Below are 7,277 nucleotides of genomic sequence, written 5' to 3'. Positions count from 1 at the left end.
ATATGGCAGCTTCTAGCAATAGGAGAGTGATTATACTCATCTCTTCCTTGCTCTATTTCTGGATAGCATCATCAATCAGATTCTTCAGCATTCAATTGTTTCTGGAGTATCCCCTGCCAGACGGTCCATAAACCCTCATGTCACCACTGTATCGTGTAGGGATGTAGGGGTTGGAGGATGGAACCACAGCATGCGATGAGAGAAACGGGCATCCAACAAATTAGAAATGGTGCTAAAGATTCTGAATTTATTTGCAGCACTTCAAGGGGTAAGGTAGACACAGTCTGCTGGACATGGGAATTTTATAGCCCTTCTATTGCAGGAATGACAATGTTGATATAAACAACTGTCTTACTTATCACAGGTAGCATTAGCTTTGAAATGCATATTTCTAAACCCACTATGAAATACCAGAAAGCAAAATTACAGAAAATTTCAGCAAACATAAAATTGAATTTTGTGGCTAATAAAAGTGCAACTTTATTTCCAACTTTACCCCACTCAACTCATTCCAATAAGGCTGCAAAAGGGACTGAGTTCTTATAATCTAAGAATGTATTATCTCTTTTATAACTTTTTTAATTTGATATACAAATAATGAAGCTTAATAATTGCTAAATAAAGTGAATGAAAATTCCATCATTAGTGGTAATTACTCGTTATTGGCTGTTTATGCAGATTGAAGGCAAATGTGCATAATGTATAGGTTTACTAAAATGTGTGTTGCTATTTTGGTAAATTAAAATCTTTTACTTCCCTCAAATTTTGAAGAAAATTGACAGATTTTAGCAATTTTTGCCATTTTTGCAAATCTTTAAATGAAATCTTTGGGCATTTTTAATCTTTAAATCTGATTTATGGGCACATAATAACCCAACCTTGCACCTTGCCACACACTCACCCCTTACCTCTGGCACTGAAAAAAAAAATGTCCTTGTTACATGGTAGACAAAGAATCATGATTCTTCTTTTCTCATCTCTTGGGCGAAGATTTCTCTTCTTCAGGACATCTACCTACACAACATTTCGGTTGTTCATCATTTGGGTTCATTCACAATCGGACCGTGAAGCAGCAGTTAGTTTGTAGAAGACCGGCTGACATGGGCACATCTACAGGCCAAGCGGTCCCCCTGCACCCAGAAACAGCTCTGGCAAAGTTATCGAATGGCAAACTCAAGTGAATATGAGTGCAGAGTAAGTTAGAGAGGAGTGAATGTATTGGGGGGAGGGAGAAGAGGAGTGAAAAGTGGGGAGTGACGGAAGAGGAGAATCTTTTTGCAGCGGGACGGAGAGAGTGAACAAAGTTTCCCACCCACCCTCTCTGTTTAGGGGGTTGGAGGCATGGGGGCGGGCAGTAGGTTGGCGTTGAGGTCCTCGAGGGAATGGGTTTAAGTTTATATTTTTCAGTGGGGGTGAGAGTCTCATCTATGGTATGGGACTCTCGGTAAGGTCGGTGTTAGTAGTTGTATGAATAGTTTTGGTTGGAAAGGCTGTGAGTGCTGCTGGTATCGTTCCCAAGCTGGTGGTTGTAGCTGGGAGCATATATTATACAGCGGTGCAGACTCAAAAGTATGGGGGGTAAAGTAGTGGGGCCTTTGAGGACCAGTAACCTGAGGAGTGTTTAAATTGATCAAGGTTTTAAGTAAAGATGTTTATTTAAGGGATTTGTTATTGTTGTTTATGATTATTTATGTAATGTTATTTGTTATTTAAGGTTAATGTTTATTTAATTATGTTATTTATAGTTATTTATAAAAGAGTTTAAATGTTTTAATAAGTTATTTTGTTAATAAACGGCCTTAGGGCCATTTAACCAAGGTTGTGTGTTGTGTTATATCAGGGTTGAAGGGGTGATGGGGGGGGGGCACTGAATGCGGGAACTCGGCCCTATCCCAGTCATGTATATCAGAGACATCAATAATTTGTGTCTATAAGACTGCATACATTTTTTTTATTATTCTAGAGGAAAGTAAAACTAAAGTGCATCTATTCTTTTTACATGATCTCTGGAAAATCATTGTCATAGATAACAATCTGCACATCCGGGCATAGAAGGCATTCAGCAGCTGCTAGGCAGCAAATGGCCTGCAGTTGCAGAGGAAAAGAGTAATAATCAAGGTCCATCAGGCAAATTGCGGACACTACTTTTGTGGCTCTCTTCAGAATACAAATCTTGCTTACGTCTTCTTTCCGTGAATTATTCTGTGCTGTTAAAGCGGCTGATGGATGCTTTGTGTTCTTTCATCATCGTTGGTCCCAGTGAAACACATCATCGCAGGTGCTGCAGGTCATTTAGGTCCAACTCCAGACAAGATGTTTCTTTTTGTTTTAGTGCAAGGAAGGAAATGATCTCTGGGACATTTCACCTATGGGGACAGTGATAGCTTTAAAACACATTTTTTTTTACAGCTATAGAAGGTTTAAACCTCTTTAAAGTAGACCTTCCACTAAAACAAAAAGTCTGTTTACACTCATTGGGTCACTACTACTTCCCAAACCACTTACATCTACTAAAAGCATACCCAAAGGATGAAAAAATAGAACTTCATCTACCCTACACAATTTAATTATTGCCCTTTTGAAAAAGCAGGAAAATTTCATGGGACACTGCATTCCAGGAGCACCTTCTCATGACAATCCAGCTGCTCAATGTACCACGGGAATCTTTACAAAGGCCATCTTGTCTAAGAGCTGTGGGCAGAAGATGGAGGTAAGGTAATACAATTATATTATTTTTTTTTCAGGTATGTCTTTTTACCTAGGAGTAGGTGATCTGGGAAGAGGTAGAGGACCAAATTGTGTAGGAGGGTCTTTTATTTTAGTGAAAGGTCCACTTTAGGGATGTTTTTGCTGTCTGTCTTATTCTGTCCCTGTGATGCCAGGTCCTTTGGTTGTTTAGGTGTCAAAGGGGTTTCACAAGTAGAACACAAAACTAGTAGAAATGTTCCCTCAACAATACCTATTTCTCCCTCACTCTATCTAAACCTAAAAAAGCTTTAGTTGGAGCTCGGGTATAATGTCTATCAGAATTTAATAACTTACCTAGCCCGTCCTCCCACTCCCCTCTAACACACCTCCCATAATCTAAATATTTTTTAGATTATGAATGAAGGTAAATCTAAATCCACCTTCCAGTTCCCATGACGCTTTCTCATCAGAGGAACAGGATTAATTCATCATTGCAAAAGTGCTTACACTCATTGGTCGTTGGCCATCCCCTCCTACCGATGTCATCTTTAAGTTCAGAAAAAGGAACTCCTGTGGACTGCCAAAAGGAAGTTTTTATGTCACACCAGAAGTTATATAGAAATCCAGAAGAAAGACCCTGCTAAATGTAAAAATAAGAATAAAGCATTCTGTGGTCACTTCCTATATCCAAAATGTTACTTGGCCCTGTGCAACATTTCCAGAATACACCTCTAATTGTATATATCCCCAGAGACCACCAAACTCGCGGTACATATTCTCATTATTTCTTGAACAACTGCAATATTATCTTATCTGTTATTCCACTAAATAAATTCTTGCCTCTATAATCCATCATGAATAATGTATCTGGACATATCTGTCCTAACAGTTCCTCATCCACTATTGGTTTCCATTTCTCTCTTAATCAAATTTAAGCTTTTGTGGTTTGCTTTCAAATTACTCCACAGCTCCTGTTCTTCTTACATTTCAAACCTCATACACAAATACTCCCCTATTGCTATCCCAGTGACCTACTGATGACCACCTCACTCATAACCTTCTCTAGGTTGTCCCAATTTTCTGCAGCTCTCTTCCCCAGCCTATACGTGATCCTACTCTAACACAATAAAGCAAGCTCTCAACAACCAACTTGTCAAACTCACCTACCCCTCTTCCTCTGCGTCTTCAGTAGTCTTGGATAAGCCACATTCTCCCTTACCTATTGTCTACTACACTGCCCTACTTCTTAGACTGTAAGCTTAATTGGGCCCATGTCATAGTTTCTACTCCTTATGTTTGCAGGCTTGTTATCTGTAGCCCCTATTTATTGTACACCAATAAAATGCTGGTGCTTTATAGACAAAGTATAACAAGGAAGGGCCACAGGTAAAAGCAACTACAGTTGTTGCTAAAACACACAGAAAGGTTTCTAAATTGGGTAGTGTGATACATTTAAATATGCCCCCATTGGAATAAAAAATAATTTAGCATAATAAACAACAGTATGGCATCATAATGCAAATACCTTTCAGAGTGTATATGTGGGAATTTGTACCCAATCAACCAAAATAGCATATGTGAGGTCAGGCACTGATGCTGGACTAGAAGACCTAGTTAGTGATGTTTGTTCAATTTTTCCCAAAGTAGTTCAGTGGAGTTTAGGTCAAGGCCAGGGGGGTGGATGCAAAAAAAAAAAAAAAAAAGAGAGGACCACCAAAGACTTTTTTGTAAAAAAGGGGTGGGCACGCATTACCACACATGCCCGCCCCACTACACCCCTGGCCAAGGCCACTCAAGGTACGCCACACAAACTCATCACACTATGTTTTAATGGCTAGTAGCCATGAGGAGACCTTATTAGTATTATTATTATTATTATTATTATTAAAGAGGATTTATTTAGCGCCAACATATTACGCAGTGCTGTACATTAAATAGGGGTTGCAAATGACAGACTAATACAGACAGTGATACAGGAGGAGAGGACCCTGCCCCGAAGAGTTTACAATCTAGTAGGTGGGGGAATTTACACACAATAGGATGGGAGATATGTAGTAGTGGGAAGTGCCTTCAACATGGCCCTCAACCAACAAATCTGTCTAATTTTCCAATTGGTGATCAGTTGGTTGGAAGTCCCAAAAATATTGCACGCTTGTGTGATATTCTTCCTTTCTAGTTGTTTTTCCCAGGTAGAAATTTTAATCCATTCATATACATACTTTTGTACAACTTTTGTACTTTTGATTGATATTTTCCAACACATCATATTAATCAAGAGAAACTTCAAAATCGTTTACTAATCATCAGTCAGTTCTGATTTCCCTTAGATCTGATTGGATAATCTGAACAGAAATTGGATCAAAAGGAAAATCTGATTGTGTATAATAAGCCTAATGAAGTTTTGTACGCAAAGAAACAGTCATGCCAGAACAGAGAAAGGTCTTCTCTATAAACTGTTACCACAATATTGGAAGTGAACATCTATCTAAGATTTTGTTGTATGCCCTAGAAATGACAGTATCCTTCACTATAAATTCCCAAACTCCAAATTTTTTGGAGGGGATGTGCAAATACTTTCAAATATATAACAAATTGTTGTGCAGATCTGTTTGTGTATCTGAAGAGCCTAACACCTCCTCCCTGACACACATGCACATTTTCTATCTATAAAAACGTGTTGAAAGAATCAGAAGTAGGAAGGAAGGATGCTGGATACTCACTTGCTCCTCCTTACTACATATGCTCAGATTCTACAAACTATAAAGTTGGCTCCCATAGGGACTCTGTAACCAAGGAAGCCAAATCAGTAGAACATTTATGTGTTTGTCGTTATAATTACTCTCAACTTTTAGCTGCTCCATTAAACACATTTTTAATACATCACGTGCACATTGTGAGACATCTCTGCTCTCTGTTTTTTCCAGTAAAACACAGTGACTATTTATAGTGATGAGCATACAGGCTTTATCGCTGAAATTTATGTACCATCAGTATTTCATTCAAGACTGTTCAGCTCAGTCCTTGGGGGGGTCACAATCTTCTAACAGTTTTACGATTTTCATAATGAATAGATACCACAGAGTTTATATAGTTTAGCTGAGCAACCCTGTACTGGAGTATAGTATAGTATATGTCAGTTCCATTTTGTATTTGTATAAGTCCAATATTGACCCCCATCTGGGTTTCATACATTAAATGACTTAAGATTCCCTAAAGAAGTGATTCAATAAGACAAAATCCAGTGTCGGGAATCAGGATATATTGGAGATGGTGGATGTTTTTTTTAAATATTGCTTTTAAATAACTTTTACTTACTTTACTGAGCATAATTAAATATCAACTGTTTGTGGGGTCTGTGCTGTCTTCCTATTTGCTGCAGCACCCAAAGTGTACATAAGTTATAAGGTGGGGCTTATTATCCAGAAATATCAAGATGTTTTGCTGTCTCTCAGTAACAGAGGTGACTCTAGCAGAAAATCTCTTGGTCTCAGCATCCACAAGCATCATATATAACTTCTTCTGGAGCACAGAAGTAAAAAAACATGATGTTTGGGTGTCTCTTGTTATCAGAAAGGAGTGAGTGAACCGAAAATCTCTTGAGTTCACATGGCCACCAGGCATACCTTCCAGGCCCAGCTACCAGACCTGAGGCCCCAATCTAGACACACAATATGTTTCAGTTTAAACTTGTCCAACATGGAACCTCTATGTGAGCAAGGAGAGCTAGCAGAAAATGTTCTCTTCCCAGAAGAAAACATGGAGAAAGACCATTCAATTAAAATAAATTCTCTCACGAATGAAAGAAAACCAACTAATTGAAGAAAAGCTCACCAGGGGTTGACTAGCTGACAGCACTCTCCATATCCACACATAACATAGCCTTCTCATAGTCACTAGCAGTTGATGCAATACAGATCATACCCAAGTGCAATGCTCTGCAAGACAAATTGCAAAATACAAAACAAGAAACAGAAAGCCTATTAGGAAACACGTTCCCTTTTAATGGTTATGGCAGTTGTTAAAACAAAATAACTAAAGCAGAGACTTAAAGCCACAGACCACTATCTATCCAAAACTGAAATGTCAGTTTTTATTGGATGTGGCCTATAATTCATACAAAAAAAATCTTTATCTAACCAGAATGGTCAACATAAATGTAATATTTTCATTTTGTTCTTTTGTTAATGTGATAATGGAGAGAATGGCTGTACTATAAAAATGCTAAAAAATAAAATGATAAATAATAAAAGTATAAATAAATATAAATAACCTATTCTTAAATCACTGAAACAGGCATTCTCTGGTTGATCTCTTGTAGTTTATACAGTATCAGTTATACATTTAATAAGCACACCTGCTGTATGTACTTATGGCATTGCTGTATCAGTGGAGTGGAACACTTGACATACTGTCTACGTGTGCTCTTCGCTATTTCACAATTAGACATGCTACACTAGTAATATAACGCCTGATAATCCCTTTGTGGATCCTTTAACATGTGCAAGTGTGCAGATTGTTTTTGTTCTCCCTCTTTTCATCCCCCAGGTTTTCCTTCCTGCCACAATGCAGGTCAGAGAAAATACAATTTG

At 38.1% G+C, this 7,277-nt stretch overlaps 1 long non-coding RNA gene across 1 annotated transcript; it reads right to left on the bottom strand.

Moving 5' to 3' along the window:
- Positions 1 to 1,934: 1,934 nt before the first annotated feature.
- On the bottom strand, positions 1,935 to 6,637 carry LOC140327656 (uncharacterized). The gene is made up of 2 exons (XR_011920064.1): positions 6,520 to 6,637; positions 1,935 to 2,366 (listed from the first exon to the last, which is right to left on the bottom strand). It is a non-coding gene; the product is annotated as an uncharacterized lncRNA (long non-coding RNA).
- Between the last annotated feature and the right edge of the window lie 640 nt (positions 6,638 to 7,277).

The sequence above is a fragment of the Pyxicephalus adspersus genome, chromosome 3, assembly GCF_032062135.1.
Source record: "Pyxicephalus adspersus chromosome 3, UCB_Pads_2.0, whole genome shotgun sequence".
NCBI lineage: Eukaryota > Metazoa > Chordata > Amphibia > Anura > Pyxicephalidae > Pyxicephalus > Pyxicephalus adspersus.
Note: the sequence above shows the minus strand (reverse complement) of the source record. Positions and strands in the feature narration are given on the sequence as shown.